The following is a 27,692-nucleotide window of genomic DNA, read 5'->3' as shown; positions in this document are numbered from 1 at the left end:
TCTCTTACTATGTTTTTTAATTTGGGGTATACATTTAAGTTGAGCCTCCATTATGGTGTCTTTAAAATGTTTCCATGCAGGTTGCAGGGATTTCACTTTTGGCGCTGTACCTTTTAATTTCTGTTTCACTAACCTCCTCATTTTTGTGTAGTTCCCCTTTCTGAAATTAAATGCTATGGTGTTGGGCTGCTGTTAGTGTTTTCCCCACCACAGGGATGTTAAACCTTTACTAGTGTGTCTTTAAGTGAGGTGTTTGGGAAAATCTCTGCTTGGTAAACAAAGGCTGTTGCACATCTTCCCCACATCGAGGGGGGGGAGAATTAATTAATGAGCTTGCATTGTACAGATCCTGTGCAGTGCAAGATGATATAATTCTGGGCTCATACTCCAACAGGGGTGCAAGGCTGGGGAGCTGGGAAAATGGAGGTTGTCTCCTGTTTGTCCTTGCGTGGCTTAGGTAAAGCACTGAGGTAACTCAGTTAGGTGTCAGAGTAACAGCCATGTTAGTCTGTATTCGCAAAAAGAAAAGGAGTACTTGTGGCACCTTAGAGACTAACCAATTTATTTGAGCATGAGCTTTCGTGAGCTACAGCTCACTTCATCAGATACATACCGTGGAAACTGCAGCAGACTTTATATATACACAGAGAATATGAAACAATACCTCCTCTCACCCCACTGTCCTGCTGGTAATAGCTTATCTAAAGTAATCGTCAGGTTAGGCCATTTCCAGCACAAATCCAGGTTTTCTCACCCTCCACCCCCCCACACAAATTCACTCTCCTGCTGGTGATAGCCCATCCAAGGTGACAACTCTTTACACAATGTGCATGATAATGAAGTTAGGCCATTTCCTGCACAAATCCAGGTTCTCTCACTCCCTCACCCTCCTCTCCCCCCTCAGTTAGGTGTGTGGCGTCACCCGCTGTCATGTTGGGTGATAACAGGGCCTGGAGGGGCTGGCTGTGTATCACCAGTAGAGCAGTGTGAGAAAGGACAACTCAGCTGAATTGTTAGGAGGCACAGCAGTTCCAACCACTCCCAGACTACACCCCGGGGAGTGACAACCTCTCACAGCGGGCAATGACCCTAACTCAGGCTGAGCAGAGGGAACCTTTTCCCAGTGCCCTCCCCAGCAATCCTCCCACCCTTTGCCCAGCCCAGTGCTGCCACGCTCTCCCTGCCAAAGTTACCGACTGGGTGTGAGAGACCTTTCCTTCTCCTGCTGCACCTCCCCCTGGCATTTTTCTAGCTCACTCAGCTTCTCTCCCTGGCAGCCAGGCCCAAATGTGGAGCAGAGGGGGCAGGACAGAGATGCTTCTCACGTTTGAGGGTGGCTACTCTGGTTTGCTGCCTTTGTGTATAGAGCCTGGCTGGGGAAGGGGTGGCTCGCCTCCTGTCTCACTGCCTGGACCTGGCTGCCAGAAAGAGGGAGCTGGTTGCAGGACCACAGCCCAGCCTAGTGGTATTGTTTTCACAAGAGCCCCAGGGCTGTAATGTTACCAGGGGGCTCGCTCCAGCTCAGCAAACAGCAGGGAAACACCCAGGTGCTGCTACAGGGGGGGCTTGTTTCTGAGCTCGGGAAAGTGAACCTTACCCTGTTACACTGTCCAGAGGGAGCCATGGCTGCAGGGAGCTCTGTGGAAAGTCTCCAGGATGAAGCTACTTGTCCCATCTGTCTGGAGTATTTCACAGAACCTGTCACTCTGGAGTGTGGGCACAATTTCTGCCGAGCCTGCACCACCCAGTGCTGGGGAGAATCAGACACAGGCATCACCTGCCCTAAGTGCAGACAAGCTGTGCAACAGAGAAACCTCAGGCCAAACAGGCAGCTGGCCAATGTCCTAGAAATAGCCAAATGGCTGGGTGTCCAGGCAGCGAAGGGATCAGGAGTGTGTGTGGAACACCAGAAGGCTCTGACACTGTTCTGTGAAGAAGATCAAACCCCCATCTGTGTGGTTTGCCATCTGTCCCGGACTCACCGAGCTCACACTGTGGTTCCCATAAGGGAGGATAACCAGGAGTACAAGGTAGGGAATTGCTGTCAAGTTCAATGAGTAACAGCTTTGGATTTTTATGCCAGGTGGAAGTTGCCTGTCAGAGGTGTGACTGCATTGTTCAACTCTGTAAGGCCTTCATTGTATGGGAGATGCTATAAACAATAAATGAGACAGCTGGGTGGCAGGAAGGGCAAACAATTAAGACTTGAAAAATTTCTAATGTGGGAAAGTTTTACCTGAGAAGCAGAATCCTTTTCAAACCCAGCTCCCACTGGTGAACTAAGGGAACTCTCTGTGGAACAGAAGCTGTTAAATGATCAGTGAGGTTTAAATCACCTGCAGGCCTGTCTATGTGAGACTGTTGCCTTCAGACTGGAGAATATCAAGTTAAAAAGCTGATGTTGTCATTGCTGATTTGTATCTTAGCATTTATCATCATTCTTGTTATTTGCATCCCAGTGCCACTACAGACCCCAGATGAGATTTGACCTTGATTTTGCTGGAACCTGCACAAAACAGTGTGAGGGACAATCCCTGCTCTGAGCAGGGATAATCTAATGTATAGGCTAATCTGAGAAGAAAAATGCAGAGTGGGATAGGAAATGGAGGGCCAGAGTGGGGAAGTTAATTGCCTAAGGTCACCCAGCAGGAGAGTGACTGGGTGGGCAATAGGACCAAGGTCTCTCAAGGCCCACACCAGTGCCTGAACCATGAGACTACGCTGTTGTGGCCCTAGCAGCTCCTAGCAGTGATGAAGTCTGTTAGAAGGGGAAGACTCTTTGAGAAAAGTCTGAAGCCAGTAAGGAGATTAATGTAAGCAGTGTCAGGATGAGCTCCACCCTGACATCTGGTGGTGAGGTGTGGCAAGTTGTGGAAAAGAACTTCAGGGGCCGATCTCATTTGCATAGGCACACCCACCATGCCTAGAATGAGACCATAGCTGCCCAAATGGTCACTTTGGCTGCTGTGGGATCCCCAGTGTCTCTGTTATTGGGGCAGGAAGAATAAATTGTTATTACCCTGATTATGGGAACTGTGCTTGGAACTGTATGTGGCCTTTTGTTATGATGGAGGGATTCACCATCAACTTAGTAGCACTCGCTAGGCAAGGGTCATGGGTTCCAAAACTGTGTGACTGGAAAGAGGCTGGGGACAAGTATTAATACTTGGTGGCATGGTCCTCTGGGTGAGGGCCTTACATGCTAATTGCACTTTCTTCTCTCTCCATTGTGAAATATCAGAGCTAATTTTGATTTCATTAGAAGTCTAGTAAAAGGCTGGTGAGCTCACTTTGGGCTGACAGGGCACCAGCACTGGGGCTACCCTACTACAAGCTGAATTTACCTAAGAGCTGAAATCACTGAGTGTTGTGTTAAGTAGTGGGGGAGCCTGAAGATATATTGTGGAGCAGTTCGACGTGGAGCAGTTTGTGGATGGCAGGAGCTGCTTGTGGGCTGTGGAGCTGAGCGAAGGAGTTCGTGGGGTGGCTGGCTGGCTGGCGGAGCGGAGCGGAGTGCAGCTGAGCGAAGGAGTTCGTGGGGCGGCTGGCGGAGCTGAGCGAAGGAGTTCGTGGGGTGGCTGGCAGAGCGGAGCGAAGGCCTATGGAGCTGTGGGGCGGTCAGCTTCAGATCATGTCAGGTGCCTCTTAACCCCCGTCCCATCTCCACCCAGGTTGGGAGGTAAAGCTCTGCAGATAAACTTTCGAACTCTGGGGCTACCCTGACCAGGGACAGAGACTTTTGGGGCATTGGACTTTTGGGACTTTGGGTGATTTGGGGTTGCTGGACTCAAGAACCAAGGGGAAAAGGGCATGCCCCAATTTGCTTGGGGTGGGTTTTTTTTCTTCATGGGTTGTGTTATGAATCCTGTTGGTGGTGTTTCCCCAACATAATGCCACATTGTTTCTCTCTGTTATTAAAAGGCTTTTGCTACACTCAGACTATGTGCTTGCGAGAGGGGAAGTATTGCCTCTTGGAGGCGCCCAGCGGGGGTGGTATATATTTGTCCCAGGTCACTGGGTGGGGGCTCGAGCCGGTTTGCATTGTGTTATTGGAATGGATCCCGTAGATATTGAACCCGGCCCTTGTTGCTGCCAACTCTGACGAGCAGAAGGGTTACATTAAGTTTCTCCTTGGGATTCTGAATTTCCATGAGGGGTGAAACTGAGATGCACCTTCACCCCTAAAAATAAAAATCAAACCACCCAAATCATTTCTGTTGATTCAGGATAAAATCCAGCTCTATTTGAAGATTCTGAGGGAAGAGAGAGAAAATTTCCAGGGATTTAAATTGAGTAGAGAGAAGAAAAGCCAGGAGTATCTGGTAGGCTCCTGTTGTTATTAACCTGCATTGACATGGGGTGCGAGGTTGGTTTGTAGGCAGATTCCCTTGTGGCCTTAGGAAATGTTGGCTTTTATCTACTACTCCGTTACCACGGATGCTCTGTGCGTATGTGTGCACTCACCTCCAAACAGAAGGCCTGAAAAATCCTCTTCTCCATCTTCAGATTCTAAGCTTTCATTTCTGGTAATGAATTCTTGTCCACCTTTTGTGGCTTTGACGAAAATCTTGCCAAAATGATCTGAATGTATCCAATGCACAGTTCTGTGCCTGTCTGCACTTTTTGTTCAATTGATTCATTTTTTCTTTCCATACATCTGTGTCAACGTCGTTCTGTGTAGAGCTGAGTAAACAACAAAACTTTTCATTGACTGGAAATTGGGAAAAAAATGGTCAAACCTAAAATAATTAAACAAAGTGCAGCAAATCAGTGTTCCATTTTTTCTTGGGCAGTGTTTTGTTTCAATTTTGACCACGAAGAAGGACTTTTTGAAGCAAAAACTAATTTCAAATTGAATAATCAAAACATTTTCTTGATTTTTTTCAGGATTTATTTATTTATTTATCTGCTTATTTATTTCTTTATTTATCCATCCAAAAAATGTGGGTGACATTGAGAGGAATTCATTAAATATTTCAGAGTCAATGAATCTGCCTTTTCCCTCCAAAAAAGTTTAGTGCAAAAAATGTCACCCAGATCTAGTGCTGAGTCTTGCCTCCAGCTGCCTTGGATCTGCATTTTTAAAGGCCGCTGGTAACATGATATCCTAACCATGTCAGGCATGAGAATATCCCTTTAAGAGATATAGGGGCCAAATGGGAAGGTGTGAGAAAATCCTCTTTCTACTAACCACAGGTCACAGGCAAGTGTTAGATGTCTTAGAATGTGCAAAGAAATTCTCCCTCCTGCACACTCAGCACTCCATGAAAGGACCCCAGGCTCCATTCACGTCCCAAACAAGCCCTTTCCCTATTTTCTTACAGAAACAGACAGAAACAGAGAGGCAGAAGATTGTATCTGAATTTCAGAAACTGCGGCAGTTCCTGGAGGAACAAGATTGACTTCTGCTGGCCGAGCTGGAAAAGCTGGACAAGGAGATTGTGAAGATACAGAATGAAAATATCACCAAACTCTCAGAGGAGATTTCCCGTCTCAGTGAGCTGATCAGTGAGATGGAGGGGAAGTATCTGAAGCCAGTAAGCAAATTCCTGCAGGTGAGAAAGAGTAAGAAATACCCCAGATCCCACCACAGGGACAGGACCGTGCCCAAATTGTGAGCACTGGAGTCCAGCTGTCAGTGAATTCCTGAAATGTGCATTACAATTTTTCTATGACCAATTAGAGATATATAGATATGAGAGATGGAAAAGCCCCATTAGCTGAGATAATCCATGGTTCTGGGGCCAGACCAGAGCTTCTTTTTTCAAGATTTGCAAAATCCCTTCCATGCAATCCTCAGTGTGTTTCAAGTGGGTCTCAGATTATTTTTCTCTCTCTTTCGCCTCTAGGATGTCAGAAGTATCTTGAGCAGGTACATGGCTCTTTCTCACTCCCACACCCACTTCACATGCTGGGAAAGGACTTGGAAGCCATGTTAACACCACTTCTCTCCAGGGCTACGTGGCAAAATGTGTGGGGCAGGTTCACACTTTGGATACAAATCTCTCTAATGAATTGAATCCTGATGTTCTCACTTGCTGTCTGGAATGGCTTACAGCTGTGAATGCCAAATTCAGGTCAGATGCCAGAAAACAGGGCAGACACCCTAAACTGGTGGTATATTCTATAATTAGATTTCACCGAACCAGTAACGAACATGCACTCCTGGATCACTGTATCAGTCTTACCATGGAGTCAAAGACAGTCCCCTTAGGATCTCCAGCCCTTCTTGCCACCCAGACAAACTGGGCTTTGTGATATTGGTCACTATACCAAATATCACATCACATTAGGTTACTCCCAACCACAAAGGGTCAGTCACTTACCCTGGTCAAATTTGTACTCTGGATCTCACCAAAGACAACGCTGAAGTAAATTCACTAGTAAACTAACTAAAGATTTATTAGCTAAGAAAAAGAACTGAGACTTATTGAGAGGTTTAAGCAGGTAAAATACATTAACAGGTGAGTCAAAGTGTATAACTCCAAGATGATAGCAGAGATGTAGTAGTCTGCTAGTTTTCCAAAAGTCTCAGGGATACCTAAAATCACTTTGGGGACCTCCTTCCACTCGCTCAGTATTCCACCCTCTTCGAATCTAAAACAGTTCAGAGATACAGGATCATTCCCTGGAATCAGTATTTACAGCTTCTTTCCACAGAAAGCAATCATCCAAGTGTTTTCATCACAGTGTGCATTTTTCCTTTGTTGACTAAATGCAGTCTGAGCCTGAAGATTTCCATTGTCGAATGCAATGACCCATGCTTGAAGTCAGCATGCTTCTTCATTTCCCGTTCCAAGGCCCCAATCCTGTCTGATGGGCAATTAAATTACAGAGATATTATGTTATGTATGTCCCTGTACTTAATTGACCCTAGATCAAAAGTGTGTGTTAGCATCAAGATGAGAATTTACCTGATGCGTAAACTTCATGAAAACTAATGGATTGTTACGTGCTATTACCTAACAATATGCATTATGTATGAGATAGCAGAGAACAGGTTACAGATGAGTGAAGACAATATCATTCACATTTCCTTTGAACTAGATTAATACTCAAACGAATTAGTACACTTAACATTTCTTTGATATTCACACAGAAGTGAATTGGCCTATGGCTTTGACCTGAGCTGGCCTGGTGGTGTCACACTGACCTTTTTTAGAGAAGACTCTGGAATTATCCATTCAGTGGGAAAGATTAACCTAAAGTATTTCTTAGAGATGTCACATCCCTGGGGGACTGGCTGCCTCAGGATTATGTGGGTGAAATGTGAGCCTTTCACTGCTGGGACACTGCAATCCAACCCAGATCAGCAGTGATGAAGAGTCTTTCCCACCTGAGGACTGTTTGGAGAACTATGTGCAATGAGCTTGGGAGGGGGAAGTTGGCATGGGAACTTCCTGTCCATCATAGCGTGGAGGCCAAGGAGTGAATTGTCCATGGAGACTCACTTCCCCTTTTATCCCCAGAGCTTGTCTCTCCAGGCCAGAGTTGAAGAATATTAATGGGACCTTTAAGCAAAATGTTACACTGCCATGGCCTGTGTTGCACCTACTTTGAGGCTGGGAGAAGTAGAGGAATTCTAACTCCAAGCCCATTAGAGCAGCAACGTTCACTAACAAGGAATTATAATGAGTCTCTAAAGGAAATAACACAAAGTGAAATGGTTTCTCTCCAGCTATGAAAAGAGGAAGTTCCAGCAGCCTGTGGAGACTTTCCCTGAACAAGAAAAGAGACTCAGTGATTTCTCCCAGAAAACTATTGTTCTAACGGAGACTCTGAGGAAATTCAAAGGCACTGAGAAAGGATCTAGGAGAGGAAATTGGGATGAACCTCTGAGTCTGTGGGAGGAGATGTGTTCTTGATTTAAAATACTGTACATATCTATTGAATGAAAGGTGGAGAGTAGAGCTATTGAGCAGGTGTAGCAGGGCCCAAGCATCAGGACATCTCACATTAATTCATGACTTACCGAAGGTGACAACCTTAAGGCCCAAATTTAGCAAAATGGCCTAATTTTGGGTCCCTGAGAGTTTCTCTCTCCTAACTACAAAACTTGCAAAGTCCCTGGGGGTCACAGAAACAGGGGTGTTTACTCTGGCCGGATCTCAGGACTTCCCTAGCCTGTGCCAAGCAGCCACTGAATAGGGGAGTCACAAACTGCCCCCCTCTATCCCTTTGCCAGTTCAGGGGGAATCTGACCCATTGAGCCGACCCTTCCCAGCTTGAATTTCCACATACATAAAAAAACTTACTATTATTTGTATTCCTGTCTATGGAGGACAAAGGCCCTGTTGTGCTGAGCACTTCATTGACACTGAATAAATAGACCCAAAGAGCTCACAATTCAGAGCTCTGACCCTGCAAATCCTTAACATCCTATTAATGTCAAAGAGACCAAAGTGTGTACAGTTACATTGACACTAAGGTCTTTGCAGGATCTGGGTCTAGGGTCTGACAAAATGCAATAGGTGAATGAGACAAACCAGCTGGGATGTAGAGGGTGGGAGGAGATGAGGAGGGGAAAGTAAATATTTCTTACAGATTGTATCTCGTAGGGTGCTTGTGAGCATAAGTGCCGACTCCATGGGTACTTCAGGGCTCAACCATAATTAAAAGACAGTTATATTAGTTACAAATGAGAATGCTGTTATAAATATGACAGCATGAAATCTCACCTCTCTTTTATCCTTTTCCTCTTCAGACACTCTGCCATCTGAACTGGAGATGGGGCACACAGACATGGTGAGATTGCAGGTGGACATTATCTTTTAAAGAAGGAGAAAATTCACATGAAAACATTTCATGAATTTGAAACTAAAGTTACCAGCCAAACCAACACAGACCATGACACTCACAGCCCTAAAAAAGAAAACATTCACTACTAAGGAGATCCCAAGCTGAAGTCACACAAACAATCCTGACAACAACCTTAGTGCTCAATTCATGCGCACACCAGTGAATAGAAACAGTCACTGACCAACATCCAAACACCCTTAATTCTGACCCCGGGGTTTTCATAGACATTGACAGGCCCTTTCAATATTAAATTGAGAGGAATGAGGACAGAGCTCTCTCCCCTGAGGGCTGACACATCCCTCTCCTTTACCCTGGCAGAGGCGGGTCTCGCCCATCACTCTTCTCCAACATCCTACGTTTCCTTTGGGCAGGATGGTGCTCTGCCATTAGAGCTGCTCCCTGCTTCATGGATTGGGGAGATGCTCTGCCTCAGATGGTGGCACCGCCTCCCTTCTCTCAGAGCTGAAGATGGGGCTACCCCTCCCAATGCCACCTCCTACTCTCTGGTCTTAAAGCATTCCCCAATGCTGAACCTTCCTTTCTATTCCTCAGCCTGGGAGTGGAGGCTGCATTTAGGGGAGGGAGCTTCCCTCTGGGGTTTAGAGCTGGTACCTGCCTCCTCTGCTCCCTCCTCACTAAAAGCTTCTGAAACCTTCCTTTCTGTTTCAGAGTAACAGCCGTGTTAGTCTGTATTTGCAAAAAGAAAAGGAGTACTTGTGGCACCTTAGAGACTAACCAATTTATTTGAGCATGAGCTTTCGTGAGCTACAGCTCACTTCATCAGATGCATACTGTGGAAACTGCAGCAGACTTTATATATACACAGAGAATATGAAACAATACCTCCTCCCACCCCACTGTCCTGCTGGTAATAGCTTATCTAAAGTAATCTTCAGGTTAGGCCATTTCCAGCACAAATCCAGGTTTTCTCACCCTCCACCCCCCCACACAAATTCACTCTCCTGCTGGTGATAGCCCATCCAAAGTGACAACTCTTTACACAATGTGCATGATAATCAAGTTAGGCCATTTCCTGCACAAATCCTTTCTGTGTCTCTGCAGCTGGGAATGGAGCGGCCCCAGCAGGGGAATCAGGGACCTGAAGCCTCTATAAAACACATGAAAGTAATGAGTGGCTCCCATTAAACAGAATGAGAAACTGCAGTGACCCCTCTGCTCAGTCTCAGGCGCCCAGGACAGAGGCAGCTCCCTGGGACCCAGGACTGTCCCAGCCAGAACAAGGCTGTTGGGAGTGTGAGAAATGGTCCCAGTCTCCCCCAGGGCTGAGCTCTGCCTCTAATGCTCTGATTCTTTCTCTCCCCAGAAAATGTGACTCTGGATCCAGACATGGCTCATCCCATCCTTATGCTGTCTGAAGATCAGAAAAATTTGAGATGTGGATTCACGTGTGAGGATCTGCCCAGTAACCCAGGAGAGATTTGACACTGATCCCTGTGTGCTGAGCTGTGAGGGATACACCTCGGGGAGACATGCCTGGGAGGTGGAGGTGTGGGATAAGGGATGCTGGGCTGTGGGGGTTGCCAGAGAGTCTGTGAGGAGGAAGGGGCATCTCATCCAGAACCCTGAGGAAGGGATCTGGGCTGTGCAGCGGTGGGTGGGTCAGTACCAGGCTTTAACCTCCCCTGTTACCCACCTATCCCTGTGCAAGGTACCCCAGATGATCTGGGTTTCTCTGGACTATGAACAAGGGCAGGTGACATTTTTCAGTGCTGGCAATGAGGCCCCAATCTTCACTTTCCCACTGACTTCTTTTTCTGGGGAGAAAATCCGCCTGTGGCTCTGGGTGTGGGGCAGGATCCCAGCTCAGGCTGTGTCACTGAGATACATGGGAAATACCTCACTGGGGACCCTCAGATCAGTCTCTCTAGCCTCAGACACCAGACTCTATGACCCTGGAGGACTCTTGTCTTCTTCCAGACTTTCTACTGTGTAGTCTCTACTGCCCTGGAGGTTCTGTGGGGTCTGGTCTGTCAAACCATAGGCAGCTGGGATTGACTGAGATGGAGAAGTCAATCTCATTGTTCCAGGGATTGTGCAGCCTGTTTGTCACTGTCCTCCATGATCTGGGAGGACTCTGGGGATACTGTGTCAGACTGTGTCACTGAGACCTGTGGGGGGAGGGGGTATAGCTCACTGGGAATGAAAAAATTGGCTTCTCTTTCAACAGTCGTCCTAGTTTCTATGACCCTGGAGGACTCCCATCTGGCTAGGCTCATCTCTATGACCCTGGATGACCCCTCTGTACCAAACCCACAACATCCATATGAGCCCTCAAATCTCCTGCCCCTTCCCTCCATGAATAAGAAGAGAGGGAAAACCCTGGAGCTGGAGGAGGAGCAGAGGGGCTCTGAGGGGAAGGGGCAGATGTGGGGCTTCAGGGATCAGAATTGATATAGGATTGAGGGCAGAATTGATTTGGAGGCTGGGGGCAAATTACTAGCTGGGCTGGGGGACAGGGAGATGTGGGGGTGGCAGGGAAACATGAGGAGAAGCAGGAGGCTCTGCACCAGCAGGGATCCTAGGAGAAGGAGACCCAGTGACTGGAGAGTGTGACCTCCAGGACCCCAGGGAAAAGGAGCATATAATAGGGGAGTGACATCATCTGGATGAAGATGAGCTGGCTGTGTGGAGTGGAAAGGCACATATGGCACATATTTGACCAGAAGGGAGAAAAATCATGAAAGAAAAAAATCAATTAAAACGAGAGTAAACAGTGAAGCCTGGGCAAGTGGAGGGAAACTGAAATGGAGAGAGTGAAAGCAAAACAATCCTGAGAAGGAAAATGCTCAGGGGGCAGCACAAGGGGAAGTGATAAACTCAAGCGAGAGAACTGGGAAACCAAGTTGGAATGATCTGTGATAGGGAACAGAGGAGTGTTAGAGGGAGACAGAGAAGCAGTGATGGAAAATGTGTGCTAGAGAAAATGATGTGCCAAACTGGATGAAATAAAAGAAAAGTAGTAATGGGCTTAATCTGCAGCAAGGGAGGTTTAGGTTAATGTGACACGTACCTCAAATTAGCACCCTGTACCCCCATATTCATCATCCATATATGGTTGGGATATTTAATACAAAGCATGCCATGTAAGATATCATATGAAAGATTATGATCTGCTGAAGCCCATTGTTCTGTCGAAATATGTATATCATTAGCGTGCATGAAGTTATGAAATTTTGCTTTATGTTTGTTACTGAAATACATTGCAAATTTGAGAGTCTCTATTACAAGGGTGATGATCTCCACCCAGGAGGGAGTTCAACGACCATTAATCACCAGGGGAGTTGTGATCAAGGGATATACAATTCAATGACAGTTTCACAAGCACCACACAATGGTGACTGCTCAACTCTATGACTCAGTCGCAAAAGACCACATCAGGGGGATTGCTCAACCCTGTGACTCAGCAAAACCCACCAGAAAATGTCTGGGCAAGTGTCTTCTAGGCACATGGACTAAGGATATAAAATAGGAGACAGTAGTATCGTGCTTTTCCCTTTCTTCTCCCTCACCTACGCTGGAAGCAACAAGAATGCTGGGAAGACAGAAAGACTCAGCTGAGGAGACTAGTCTCAGGCTTGAGAGAGAGGCCTGTGTATTATGAATTGTAACATCCAGTGGGGTGAGAAAATTGCTTGATCTTAATACTGCTGAGAGTAGTAAGGTTTAAGATTTAGATTGCATGCTTATCTTTTATTTTCTTTGGTAACTATCTCTGACCTTTTATGCCCACCACTTATAATCACTTAAAAATCTATCTTTCTGTAGACAATAAACTTGTTTTATATTTTCCCTAAAACACTGTGTTTCAGTTGAAGTGCTTGGGAAATCTCAGCTCAGCTTACAAAGGCTTGTGTATGTTATCTCCACATTGAGAGAGGGGTAGACTGGGTAATAAATGTATACTGGTCAGGTTCTGACCAGGGCATGATGGTACAGCTCTGGGGTGCAAGGCATGAATGCTCCCAAAGCCACTCACAAATCACTCATGCATTCTAGCTGGGTGTGTGGCTCCACGTACTGTTGTGCTGAGTGATAACAGTGTCTGGAGGAGTTTGCTGCTTGTCACTAACAAAGGATTCTGAGAGATAGCCCAGGCTGGAGAGTTAAGAGGGCACAGTGGTACCCCAGTTCCAGGTTGTACCCCGGGGACCCCATCACAGTTAGATATTAGGAAAAACTATTGAACTATAAGGGTATTTAAGCTGTGGAATAGGCTTCCAAGGAAAACCGTGGAATCCCTATTATTGGAGCTTTTAAAAACAAATCAGACAAACAGCTGTCCGTGACTGTCTAGGTTTATTTGGTCCTGCTACAGTGCTGGTGGCTGGACTTGACTTGATGACTTCTTGAGGTCCCTTCCATCCCTATAGTTTTATGATCTGCTGATTCTAAAAAGAAGAATGAAAGGGAATGTGAGAGGGAGAGGGAGATCTATAAAATGTTACCAAAAGTGAGATTGCAACTCATTCATTCCACCCCATAGTTCATGGACATTATTTTTGCTGTAGTGCCTTTCAGAACAACGCGTCTTCAAATTTTGTATGTTTTTACAGTGGGTTCTGTTTATGAAAGATCCCTCTCAGTTCCTTTTAAGCCTGACATTCGCTTAAATGAAACATATAAACCATTCTCCTTGTGTATTTCCCTTTAATTACCCAGCTGTGATTTTTGAAGGCAGTGAAGGGATTCTCCCTTTCCCCAAAGCTGATTGTGTTACCCCACATCTGTGTGTGTGTGTGTGTGTGTGTGTGTGAGAGAGAGAGACTCCGTTGATAGCCTGGGTCTTGTGCTGCTATCCCACCTGCACTCTGGGTCATGTGCTTTATATAAATATATACATCAGGAATTGTTCATCTATGCTCTGCAGAGAGCTGATTTGATCACTTCACCTCTCAACCCCCAAACCTGCCAGTGGCTGACATCAGCAATCAAAAGGCGTGATAGATCTTGGCAATATGGAACACTTGAATTTTATGGCACAATATACCAGATTCAACAGATTATAATGGTTTTAACTATTGTGTGAATTAAATAAACTATTAAAAAAGGAAATTAAAATATGTATCAAAGAGAACCACACAATCTCCACTTCCACGGCAACAGGGCTGGTGCTATGGCCACTCCTGTCCCCAGCACACACCTCCACCACTTGACCTTCAGGAGGAATTGCTATTCTTGCTGAGGACCAAGCACTGGAATAGGCCTTGACACACACACTTTGCCAGGAGGTTCTCTTCCTGGCTTGAGTGTGGGATAGCGATAGATTACCAAATCATATCTATTACAGGCATTGATCCTGAAGAGCAGTAGAAGTGAGCGGCTAGCATCTGGGCTTTCTATAGTGGAGAGCTGCGTTTTCTTCCCAGTTCCACCTGAAGTGACCTTGTGCAGCCTCTCAGTAAATTGAGGGAGAAAGTGTCTAATACTTGCCTGCTTTCCAGGGTAGGGGATGTGGTGTGTCATTAGGGATATGGGTTGTGATGTGCATGGAAATGCAAACAACAAAAAGGAGAGGTGATATTTGAACTCATTGGTTGCTAGCTCTTAGTTTGCTGCACTTTGCCATCAGCTACTGGACAAATGTCTCTCTTTCCCTTGCGTCTGTGACAGGCTGCTACCTTCTTTGGAGCAACAGAACAAGCAGCCAAAATCAGCACAACTGATGAACATTCCATCTGTAAGCAGAGTCAGGCTAAGCTCTACCCTGACATCTGGTGGTGAATTGTGGCAAGTTGTGGAAAAGAACTTCAGGCGCTGATCTTGTTTGCATAGGTTTCAGAGTAACCGGCGTGTTAGTCTGTATTCGCAAAAAGAAAAGGAGTACTTGTGGCACCTTAGAGACTAACCAATTTATTTGAGCATAAGCTTTTCGTGAGTTGCATCCGATGAAGTGAGCTATAGCTCACGAAAGCTTATGCTCAAATAAATTGGTTAGTCTCTAAGGTGCCACAAGTACTCCTTTTCTGTTTGCATAGGCACACCCATCCCGCCTAGCATGAGCCCACAGCAGCCCAAATGGTCACTTTGGCTGCTCTGGGATCCCCAGTTTCTCTATTATTGGGGCAGAAAGAATAAAGTGTTGTTACCCTGATTGTATGAATCAAGGACAGTGGAACTATTTTATGATGGAGGGACTCACCATCAACTAAGTAGCACTCGCTAGGCAAGGGACATGGATTCCAAAAGCCAGTAGCTTGAAAGAGGTTGGGGCTAGATATTTGTACTAGGTGGTGTGGGTTTGTTTTTTGGGGTCTGAACTACTAATTACACCTTCTTGTCACTGTAGACTATCAGAGGTAATTTTGATTCTATTAGGAGTCTAGTTACAGGCTGCTGAGCTGGATTTACTTTGGGCCAATGGTGCTCTAGCATTGAGGCTCTCCTATTACAAGCTGAAGTCAATAAAGAGTTGGAATTGCTGGGTGCTGTGTTGTGGGGGCTGAAGATACATTGCAGAATGGATGGCAGAGCAGCGCAGTTTGCAGGATGGCTCGCAGTGAAGGCTATAGCAGAACCTGACAGAGAGGTGGGGCAGTTGGCCTCTGACCATGTAAGGTGCCCCTTAACCACCCCACCCTCATTTCTACCCAAACTGGGGGATAAAACTTTGCGGATAAACTTTTGAACCCTGGGGCTGCACTGACCAGGGACAGAGACTTTTGACTTGTTGGACTTTTGGGACTTTGGGTGATTTTTGGATTGCTGGACTCAAGAACCAAAGGGAAAGGACATGGCCCAATTTGCTGGGGTGAGTCTTTGCTCATGGTTTGGTTTATGGACCCCAGTTGTGGTGGTTTCCCTATTTAATGCTGATGTCGTTTACCTCATGTTATTAAAGATTTTCTGCTACACCGAGACTCTGTGCTTGTGAGAGGGGAAGTATTGCCTCTTTGAGGCACCCAGGGGTGTGTGTAAGATTTTCCCAGGTCACTGGGTGGGGGCTCGAGCCAGTTTTGCATTGCATTGTTGAGAGGGAACCCCTATGTACTGAACCCGGCCCTTGCTGCTATCAACTCAGCCTGGCAGAAAGGTTACACACCAATCTAGTAACTTGGGAGCTCTGCCCATCAGATGGTGCTGATCTTCCTTCTTCTTTCCAGTAGGTAACTTACATTCAAAGGCAACTAAAATATAAGGCATGTGTTGTTCACATTTCTTTTCCTCACCAGCATTTGCTGTGGTGGCCACAGTGTGTTAAGGGGAGGGGAGCTGCTGCTAGAGACAGTCACTTTGAGATGGGGTCCAAACTTTGCAAAAGTTTGAGCTCCCCCTTCCCCCCACCTTGCTGTCAGAGCTGAGAATTTGTTTTCCATCTGTTCCTTAATGAAATAGCTAGCACACTGCATATGGCTGCCAGGGAGCATCAGGGCCTGGGAAGCTAATTTACAACAACACGGGTAGGTCACATTACTCAGCTGCAACAATATGGCCAGTGTGATGAAACAGCAGTGACGCTGAGCCAGTTTCTCAGCTGGGGCACTGAGTGTGTTCCCTGGCTTCAATGGATCTCAGCGAGCTGGTGCAGCTTGAAGAAGTAGCCTCTTATTATAGCCAGTTACAGAGCAACCTGTGCAACTGCCTGCATCCCCAAAAGCATCTCCTGCCAGTGCTTCCTTCCCTTCATGGTTGACTCCCCTTTCCTGGTCCCAGGTGGCCGTGCCCCAGACTCTCACAGGCCCCCTCAGTCTGGCCCCTGATCCCCCTTCTGCAGCTGGGGTAAACCAGTGGCCTGAGGACTTTGCCGTTCTCTATTTTGCCAAGCCCGTGCGCTGTGCAGGAGCTCTAAAGAGGGCCGGGACCTTGCTAGAAGTGGGGACACTGGCAGGAGAACAGAAGTAGTAGCCAGGCCACTACCAGGCCCTGAGACCTCGCATAGATTGTCACAGTTCTTTGTGTTTCTTTAGAGAGAGCTGTTATTTTTTAATACCACAAACAATGAGTTTACTGAAGTCCTGCTTTGCTCATTCACTGTCACATTCAACCTCTGTGACTGCAGTAGAGGGGGCACATTAAATGCTCATTAAAATTGTTCAAATGTCTTTAAGATTTGAGGAACATCAAAGAGTTGGGGAAAATATTTATGCCTTAGAAGGAAACTTGAAATATGTACTGCACGATAAAGCTTCTGGCTTGACTCTAAGGAAGGGGGAGCTGGGAACTCCCCAAAGACTGTGCCCCTGCTGAGCAGTTTCTAACAGTTTAATGAGACAGGTGAAGGAATCCCCACTCCAGCTACATGAGGATTCACCTCAGGGAGACATTGCTGGGAGGTGGAGCTGGAAGATGGGATGTGCTGGGCTGTGGGGGTGGCCAGAGAGTCTGTGAGGAGGAAGGGAGGGATCAGACGTAATCCTGAGGGGGGGATCTGGGCTGTGATGTGGTGGGTGGATTGGTACCAAGCTCTCACCTCCCCCGAGACTCCCCTGACCCTGAATCATGTCCCCAGCAGGATCCGGGGTTGTCTGGACTATGAAAGGGGCCAGGTGACATTTTTTGATGCTGATAATGAGGCCCCGCTCTTCACTTTCCTGCCAGCCTCTTTCCCTGGAGAGAAAATCCACCCCTGTCTCTGGGTGGGGGCCAGATCCCAGCTCAGACTGTGTTACTGAGACATGGAGGGAACACCCCACTGAGGACCCTGAAATCAGCCTGTCTAGTCTCAGATGCACCAGTCTCTATGCAGACTTTCTTCTGTGCAATTTCTTTGACTTTGGAAGTTCCATGGGGTCTGGACTGTCAAACCATAGAGAGCAGGGGGTGATCAAGATGGAGAAGCCAATCCCATTGTCCCAGGCATTGTGCAGCCCCTTTATCACTATTTGCTACTATCTGGGAGGACTCTGGAAATCATGGGTCAGACTGTGTCACTGAAACTGGATGCGAGGGTGAGGAGAGAGGGGGAAAGTAAAGCACACTAAGGCCTGTTCCACATTAGAGAGTTAGATCATCATAAGGTAGCTTTCTGACGGGATCCCCGGGGTGCACCCTGGGGCCATGGGACCACTGTGCCCTCTTATCTCTCCATCCTGGGCTGTCTCTCACAATGCTTTGCTAGTGAAAAGCAGCAAACCTCTGCAGGCACTGTTATCACTCAGCACAACCACACGTGGAGCCCCCCCGGGCAACTAGATTGCATGAATGCTCCCAAAGCCACTCATGAATCACACAGAGAAAGGCACAAGCCGAATCCCCCCTGCTCCCAGCCTTATACCTCAGGAATATACCATCTTGCACTTCTCAAGACGAGCTGTGCAAGTTCATTAATTGGTTCACCACTTCATCAATGGAAAGTGGATATAAACCAGCCTTTGTAAACCTGAGCAGATTTGCCACGCACTTCATTTAAACTCACTGGTAAAGATGAAAAGTAAAATAAGTGTATTGATTAGAAAAGATAGATTTTAAGTGATTATAAGTGATAGGCAAAACGTCAGAGTGGCTACCAAAATAAAATAAAATAAAATATAAGTATGCAGTCTAAACTCTCAATCCAATTAGACTGGGCAACATCTAGATTAAGCAGTTTTTCTCACCCCACTGAATATTGCAGTTCATAGTACATAGGTTTCACTCTTGAAATCTGGGCCAATCTCCTCTGTTAGAGTCTTCAATCTTCTGAATGTCCTTATTGCTTGCAGCACAGGTTTGGTGGAGGATAAAAGGCCAAGCATGGGGCCACTGTGTTCTGTTTTATATCCTTAGTCCATGTGCTTGGAGAACACAAGTCCAGGCATGTCTGATGGACATTGCTGAGTCACAGGGTGAGGTATGTCACCTGTGAGTGAGTCATTGAATTGTAACTCCTGTGCTGGTGATGTCTGTTCAGCACCCACCCTGGGGTTAGTTACCTCCCTTGTCATTATCTCTAGAAAGCTAGTATCTGGGCTCTTCCCAAAACCACAGCATATTTTAGTGAAAACCATACAACACAATTCTTATAATTTTATAAACATTAATGGTACACATATTTAGATGGAACAGTGGGTTTCAGCAGATATTCAGGCCTGTCTGTAAAGGCCTAGACTCTAAGAATTTAGGTGTATTCTTATCACTTGGCTAGTTATAGAGGTATAAAAGAAAGAATCAAAATCACTGTCTGCCGGTGTAAGGGCCTTCTCTTACTGTGACCGTCTGAGGCCCTGTGCTTAGGCTAAGGCCTTTGGCTAAGCAACAGAGGCAGCCATAAGCTGGGAAGTGAATGGTCACATCCTCACATTCCAAACTAGTCACATTGAAATAAGGTGCTATTGCACTGTTAGGAATACAATCCTGTCCTGATAGTGCCTATCACCTCCAGAGAAAGGGAAGTGCCTAGAAAATGTAAAAGGAAACTTAGTTTGATAGCATCCTGTCTGGCAAGAACTCACTTATCAATAGCTGGGATGTGAAATCCTCACTTCTGTATTGTTTTGTCATTATAGTTCCCACTTTGCTATTGTTTGTCTGTATAATGTCTGTCTGGTTCTGTGATTGTTTCTGCCTGCTGTATAATTAATTTTGCTGGGTGTAAACTAATTAAGGTGGTGGGATATAATTGTTTACATAATCATGTTACAATATGTTAGGATTGGTTAGTTAAATTTCAGGAAAATGATTGGTTAAGGTATAGCTAAGCAGAACTCAAGTTTTACTGTGTAGTCTGCAGTCAATCAGGAAGTGAGTGGGTGTGTGTGGGGGGGGAAATGGGAACAGGGAATGGGGGTGGGGAAATTGGAGTCATGTTTTGCTAAAGGGGGAAATGGGAACAGGGAATGGGGGTAAGGAAATTGGAATCATGTTTGGCTAAGGGCAGGAATGGGAACAGGGACACACGTGTAAGGCTCTGTGGTGTCAGAGCTGGGAAGGGGGACACTAAGGAAGGAAACTGGAATCATGCTTGCTAGAAGTTCACCCCAATAAACATCGAATTGTTTGCACCTTTGGACTTCGGGTATTGTTGCGCTCTGTTCATGCGAGAAGGACCAGGGAAGTAAGTGGGTGAAGGAATAAGCCCCCTAACATCTTGGTGCCGGTGACTGACTCGGATGCATCGCATTGGATAGGTGAGTGGCAGCCTGTAAGTCCCCCTCCCCAACAGTCCGCGCAGCTGCTTTGAGGGGGTATCGCAAACTCTCGTGATGGTAGTTGGGGGTTCTGGCAAGCCAGGGTAAAGGATTTTTTGAATAAATGGATAAGGAAGAACCAGGGCCCATCCCAGGTGCAGAGGTCAACCTGGGATGAGATTAAAAAGGAAACGGAGGAAGTGTTAGGGGACCCAGAGGGATGGGGGGTGGCTGAGGAGCCCACCCTCCTTGGTATATGGTTAGTGGAAGAAGGTCCCTGCCCATGGGGACTGAATGTCTTCCAGGGAAAGGAGGCACTTCAGTCTGCTTGTGAGAGGTTTGAAATAAGGGCAGCATTATGGGAAGCTGCCTGTAATCTTTCAAGTTTGGTGCTGCTTCAGCAAGAGCTGCTGAAAGGTTGTAAATTAGTGTAACCCTTCTGCCCGTCAGAGTTGGCAGCAACAAGGGCCAGGTTCAATATCTAGGAGATCCATTCCAATAACACAATGCAAACCGGCTCGAGCCCCCACCCAGTGACCTGGGACAAATATATACCACCCCTGCTGGGTGCCTCCAAGAGGCAATACTTCCCCTCTCGCAAGCACATAGTCTGAGTGTAGCAAAAAGCCTTTTAATAACAGAGAGAAACAATGTGGCATTATGTTGGGGAAACACCACCAACAGGATTCATAACACAACCCATGAGCAAAAAAACCCACCCCAAGCAAATTGGGGCATGCCCCTTTCCCTTTGGTTCTTGAGTCCAGCAACCCCAAATCACCTAAAGTCCCAAAAGTCCAATGCACCAGAAGTCTCTGTCCCTGGTCAGGGTAGCCCCAGAGTTCAAAAGTTTATCTGCGGAGCTTTACCTCCCAACCTGGGTGGAGATGGGACGGGGGTAAGAGGCACCTGACATGATCTGAAGCTGACTGCCCCACAGCTCCATAGGCCTTCGCTTCGCTCCGCCAGCCGCCCCACGAACTCCTTCACTCAGCTCTGCTCCACGGCCCACCAGCAGCTCCCACCATCCCACGAACTGCTCCACCAGCCAGTCCACAAACTGCTCCGCGTCCCACCAGCAGCTCCTGCTGTGCTACGAACTGCTCCACCAGCCTGTCCACAAGGCACTCCAGCCCTCCTGCAAATTGCTCCACAATATATCTTCAGGCTCCCCCACTACTTAACACAATGCTCAATGATTTCAGCTCTTTGGTGAATTCAGCTTGTAGCAGGGGACCCTCCATGCTGGTGCACTATTAGCCCAAAGTGAGCTCAGCAGCCTGTAACTAGACTTCTAATAGAATCAAAATTAGCTCTAGATATTCTACAGTAGAGAGAAAAGAAAGTGCAATTAGCATGTAAGGCCCTCACCAAGGAGCCCATGCCATCAAGTATTAATACTTGTCCCCAGCCTCTCTCAATTCACAGAGAATTAAAACCCATGACCCTTGCCTAGTGAGTGCTACTTAGTTGATGGTGAGTCCCTCCATCATAACAAAAGGCCACGTACAGTTCCAAGCACAGTTCCCATAATCAGGGTAATAACAATTTATTCTTCCTGCCCCAATAACAGAGACACTGGGGATCCCACAGCAGCCAAAGTGACCATTTGGGCAGCTATGGCCTCATTCTAGGCGGGCTGGGTGTGCCTATGCAAATGAGATTGGCCCCTGAAGTTCTTTTCCACAACTTGCCACACCTTACCACCAGATTTTCGGGTGGAGCTCATCCTGACACTGCTTACATCAGTTAGGGGTAGTGAAAGATGATTTGTCACAAAAGGGTTTATAGTCAAAAGCAGAGTTAACAGACGACCTTTAGAGATGGGAGCTGGGACTTGGTCCTGGGGGAGTGGAGAGAAAGAAGGGAAAGAAAAAAAAAAGTTTCCAAGTGCAACCTGCCTTTCCACACTCTTTTGTTTTTCTGAAGTTTTAATAGAGGGTACTTATGTGAGATGTCAAGAAGGAAGTTTTTGTTTAATGATAAAACCCAGTTATATAAATGTAACTATATGTGCAACTCTGTGCAGTCACATTGGATGGAAGCTTGGTCATTAAATTATCCAAGGGGGTCAGGTCGAGTGGCTACCACCACTATGCTTCTGTCCCCAGAAGCCTTTACAGCTATTCTGAGGGAAAATGGGCCCTTTTCCCACAGAAATGCGGTCTATAAGGGACTGCTGCAGGCAGAGAGAGAATCTGATCAAAATTATTTGACTATTGGGTAATGTAATCAAAATCACTAAAGGATGTAAGGGGTTCTATTGGAACTTAACTTGGCTGCTCCTGGTTGTGTCTCGTTGTACAAGATGTAATTGGGGTACAGTTATATAAAAGAGTAATCACAGTGCAAACGATGTTAGGCAAAAGAGAATTTTGTGTGTGTGCACAGGTGAAAGGAAAAGAGGAGGAATGATGGGAACACTGAGCCTTGGGGTGGCTCTGGGGGATCAGATTGTTACTTTGGTGGGTGTGCATGAAAACTCTGTGGGCATGGGAGAGGCAGTTATGCCTTGTGTAAAATTAATATGGCTAATATAATGTTATGGAGGTTAAACTATATGGAAGGAATTTTCATTTTCCCAGGATGTGTGCAGTGTATATTGGAGAAGGGGTAAAAGAAATGCAAATAAAACATGGTACTTCATTAAAATCCTAATAGGGCGCCAAAAGGAGCCACAATAGGTTGTGCTTTCTTTTTCAGATCTCTGTGTGTTTTGGAGCAGGAGATGAAAGCGGAAAGTAATCAGAACTCTGGTGGAAGTAAAATGTTTCCCTGTTAAGACAGTGTCTGAGCTGTTAACAGCTTTGGATCCAAAAGCAAGCTAGTAAGCCTCTGTGTGTAAAGGCAAATCACCTAGCAGATGGGCACAAAGGAGCTGCAAATAACGAATACATCTGGTCAGCAAACAAGCTGCTAGAAGACTCAGATTATGGCCCTCCAGGAAAGGGAGGTGAAAAAACAAGTCAAGCCTGAAAGTAAGGGGGACAGGTTAACCTTAAGGGGTGTGTGTGTGTGTGTGTGTACAGTGCTAAAATCTGAAGCTGTCTCTCAGCTATTACCTGAGAATAAACTTAAAGCTTGGTACAGCAGAGAAACTATTGCAAACATGGTCTGTTGTACAAGAGGGGAAACTGAGGTAAACCACCTCAGGAATTTCATAAGTGACCAGTGAGTGGGTAATTCTCTAGCCTGACTATAGAACAAAATAAGGACAGCCTGGAGGTAATTCTTCTGTTTTTCCTGTAATTAGCAAGGAAGTTTGTAAAAGAAAGTGGTATTATTATTAAGCAATAATCTGTCCCCACCAGGGGGGTGGAAATTGTTTCTTTTGCTTTTCAGACACTCTACAAGCAAGCTGGTGCCAGCGGAAGAATAACTCAGAATACCATGGATCTATGTTTTGTGGTGTTTGTCTGTGGTGTTTGTCTTGTTGCTAGCATTGCTGTGTTTCAATGAACAAAAAACCTCATGATGTGGGTGGGGGATAGCTTCAAAAGGCTGACCTTGGGGGGGAGATGTGTATGGGAATGCAAAATACTCAACTAGGAGGCCAGCACCTGTGTAATAGCTACCGTGGTACCTGGAAATGGAATGGCAACTAAGGTGGTCCCCACAAACCCTATGGAAATAATGAGAAGGGGAGGAGCTCACTGGGAATCAATGGCGGGATGTATAAAATAGTGTAAATCAACAGAAGATGTTTGGATGTGCCCCTCTCCTATGACTATAGAGGAGCAGGATCAATGGCCTATGCAAGGGGTGGACAATTGGGTGTACTGTGTATAAGATGTTATGCTGGGAATGTACATGTAACCCTTCTGCCCGTCAGAGTTGGCAGCAACAAGGGCCGGGTTCAATATCTAGGGGATCCATTCCAATAACACAATGCAAACCGGCTCGAGCCCCCACCCAGTGACCTGGGACAAATATATACCACCCCTGCTGGGCGCCTCCAAGAGGCAATACTTCCCCTCTCGCAAGCACATAGTCTGAGTGTAGCAAAAGCCTTTTAATAACAGAGAGAAACAATGTGGCATTATGTTGGGGAAACACCACCAACAGGATTCATAACACAACCCATGAGCAAAAAAAAACCCACCCCAAGCAAATTGGGGCATGCCCTTTTCCCTTTGGTTCTTGAGTCCAGCAACCCCAAATCACCCAAAGTCCCAAAAGTCCAATGCCCCAAAAGTCTCTGTCCCTGGTCAGGGCAGCCCCAGAGTTCGAAAGTTGATCTGCGGAGCTTTACCTCCAAACCTGGGTGGAAATGGGACGGGGGTAAGAGGCACCTTACATGATCTGAAGCTGACCGCCCCATAGCTCCATAGCAGCACTCCGCTCCGCCAGCCACCCCACAAACTCCTTCGCTCAGCTCCACGGCCCACAAGCAGCTCCTGCCATCCACAAACTGCTCCGCATCAAACTGCTTCACCAGCCGGTCCACAAACTGCTCCACAATATATCTTCAGGCTCCCCCACTACTTAACACAACACTCAGTGATTTCAGCTCTTTGGTGAATTCAGTTTGTAGTAGGGGAGCCCCAGTGCTGACGCACTGTCAGCCCAAAGTGAGCTCAGCAGCCTATAACTAGACTTCTAATGAAATCAAAATTAGCTCTGATATTCCACAGTAGAGAGAAGAGGAAGTGCAATTAGCATGTAAGGCCCTCACCAAGGGACCCATACCACCAAATATTAATACTTCTCCCCCAACCTCTCTCTATTCACACAGTTTTGGAACCCATGACCCTTGCCTAGCTAGTGCTACTTAGTTGATGGTGAATCCCTCCATCATAACAAAAGGTCACGTACAGTTCCAAGCACAGTTCCCATAATCAGGGTAATAACAATTTATTCTTCCTGCCCCAATAACAGAGACACTGGGGATCCCACAGCAGCCAAAGTGACCATTTGGGCAGCTATGGTCTCATTCTAGGCGTGGTGGGTGGGCCTATGCAAATGAGATTGGCCCCTGAAGTTCTTTTCCACAACTTGCCACACCTCACCACCAGATGTCAGGGTGGAGCTCATCCTGACATTGCTTACATACATATTACTGGGGGCACAGTTACACCAGCCCATAACAAAATTACACACATCCACATGCTGCTATCTGGACTTTGGTGCACAAATGGATCTGTGAATCTTATTGCTGTGAATAATCAAACTAGGGCCTACTGCCTGATTCCATACCAAGTGGTCAAGCTGGTTTGGACAATATCCCATTTCTCTGTGAACATTCAATGGACTTACGATGTGGACAAAAGCAAGGAAAACCTGCAGGGGCAGCTTGTTGCAACTGCCAGCAACTGGACACATAAGATCGTGACCCCATCGAAGGAGGAGAGGCAGTATTTTGGGGGTGTCTCGGATGTTGGACCATACTGCGGTGGTCAGGACTCGGTGTTGCTGTGGATTTTGTATTGTTAACTGTACTTGTGTTACGTTGCATATGGACATAACCTATAAGTAATGTAATAAGCCCTCCAAACCCTGCAGTGTACTAGACAACCCAGACCCAACCTTCTCGGGCCCACTCTAATGGGAAGTCTGGAACACTAATTGGAATAGGTGTGGTATGCCCGTATGAGAGAAGGTGTAGGGCACTATACTACACAAGGGGCAGTGGGACAAATGGAATATCGACACCTTCCACCTTGATGCCTGGCCCTATCAGGAAATGTGTCGCCATATGTCCTATGCTTTTCCAGGGATACCTGGGCAGGAGGATCCCAACAGAAAAAGGAAAAAAAAGGGGGTGGAGTGTTAGGATATAGATATTCAGGCCTGTCTGTAAAGGCCTAGACTCTAAGAATTTAGGTGTATTCTTATCACTTGGCTAGTTATAGAGGTATAAAAGAAAGAATCAAAATCACTGTCTGCCGGTGTAAGCGCCTTCTCTTACTGTGACCGTCTGAGGCCCTGTGCTTAGGCTAAGGCCTTTGGCTAAGCAACAGAGGCAGCCATAAGCTGGGAAGTGAATGGTCACATCCTCACATTCCAAACTAGTCACATTGAAATAAGGTGCTATTGCACTGTTAGGAATACAATCCTGTCCTGATAGTGCCTATCACCTCCAGAGAAAGGGAAGTGCCTAGAAAATGTAAAAGGAAACTTAGTTTGATAGCATCCTGTCTGGCAAGAACTCACTTATCAATAGCTGGGATGTGAAATCCTCACTTCTGTATTGTTTTGTCATTATAGTTCCCACTTTGCTATTGTTTGTCTGTATAATGTCTGTCTGGTTCTGTGATTGTTTCTGCCTGCTGTATAATTAATTTTGCTGGGTGTAAACTAATTAAGGTGGTGGGATATAATTGTTTACATAATCATGTTACAATATGTTAGGTTTCGTTAGTTAAATTTCAGGAAAATGATTGGTTAAGGTATAGCTAAGCAGAACTCAGGTTTTACTATATAGTCTGCAGTCAATCAGGAAGTGAGTGGGTGGGTGGGTGTGGGGAAAATGGGAACAGGGAATGGGGGTGGGGAAATTGGAATCATGTTTTGCTAAAGGGGGAAATGGGAACAGGGAATGGGGGTGGGGAAATTGGAATCATGTTTTGCTAAAGGGGGAAATGGGAACAGGGACACACGTGTAAGGCTCTGTGGTGTCAGAGCTGGGAAGGGGGACACTAAGGAAGGAAACTGGAATCATGCTTGCTAGAAGTTCACCCCAATAAACATCGAATTGTTTGCACCTTTGGACTTCAGGTATTGTTGCTCTCTGTTCATGAGAGAAGGACCAGGGAAGTAAGTGGGTGAAGGAATAAGCCCCCTAACAGAACACTATTCTTATAATTTTATATACATTAATGGTACACATATTTAGATGGAAGAGTGGGTTTCAGCAGATCATAACCTTTCCCACAATACCTCACATGGCATGCTATATATGAAATATCATAATTATATGTAAATGAGGAATATGGGGCTTACAGGGCTCTCCCCCAAGGTATAGTGTGTCACAAGCTTACGTTGACCTAATAATGTCAGCGTTTACGCTCCAGAGTTTCTCTCTCTGATGTAACTCACCTGCTACATTGACTTAATAACTCTACCTCTGTGAGAGACGTAGTGCTTAAACTGATGTAGTTAGGACAACACTGTAGACACTGCATTGCTTATGTTGACTTAAGTGGCCTCCAGGAGGTGTCCCACAATGCCCCACTGTGATCACTCTGGTCACCATTTTGAACTGTGCTGCCCAGCTTCCAGGTGCACTGGAACAAGCCCCTCCCCGTTAAAGAACCAGAAATTTTTGAAATTCCATTTCCTGTTTGCTTGGCATGGAGAGCTCACGTAGAAACTGCCCAGCTGAGCGTGCTGGCTACACAGTCCAAATGTGCTCCTGTCTGGGCTAAGTGTAGGAGACGGTGGATCTCCTGGGTCTGTGGGGGGAAGAGGCTGTATAGACACAGTTCCTATCCAGCCACAGAAATGTGGACATCAATGAGCAGATCGCTCGGGGAATGGGGGAGAAGGACTACGAGAGAGACACCCAGCCAAGGAGCTGCGGCAGACATCCCGGAAGGCAAGGGAGGCAACCAGTTGCTCTAGTGCAGCGCCGCAGACACGCCACTTTTACAAAGATCTGCATACTGTCCTCTGCGATGACCCAACTTCCCCGCCAAGGGCTCCCTGGATACATCGGAGGAGATGGAGTCAGTGGCCACTGCAGGCAACCCTGAGGATGAGGTATTGGACAAGAAAGAGGAGGAGGAGAAAGGGGCACAGGCGAACAAGCGACCCATTGTCACGCCGAGCCAGGAGCTGTTTGTAACCCTGGAGCAGTCCAGCATGGGCAACCGTAATATCAGGGAATGA

General features: G+C 46.5%; 2 pseudogenes; one reads left to right on the top strand and one right to left on the bottom strand.

Annotated features, from left to right (window-relative positions):
• Window positions 1-27,692, bottom strand: part of LOC144276083 (zinc finger protein RFP-like) — a 349,317-nt pseudogene that overhangs the window by 21,356 nt on the left and 300,269 nt on the right.
• LOC144276239 (zinc finger protein RFP-like) lies at window positions 1,623-27,692 on the top strand (annotated as a pseudogene).

Source organism: Eretmochelys imbricata, chromosome 16 (genome assembly GCF_965152235.1).
Source record: "Eretmochelys imbricata isolate rEreImb1 chromosome 16, rEreImb1.hap1, whole genome shotgun sequence".
NCBI lineage: Eukaryota > Metazoa > Chordata > Testudines > Cheloniidae > Eretmochelys > Eretmochelys imbricata.
This window is presented reverse-complemented; position numbering and strand designations above follow the sequence as displayed.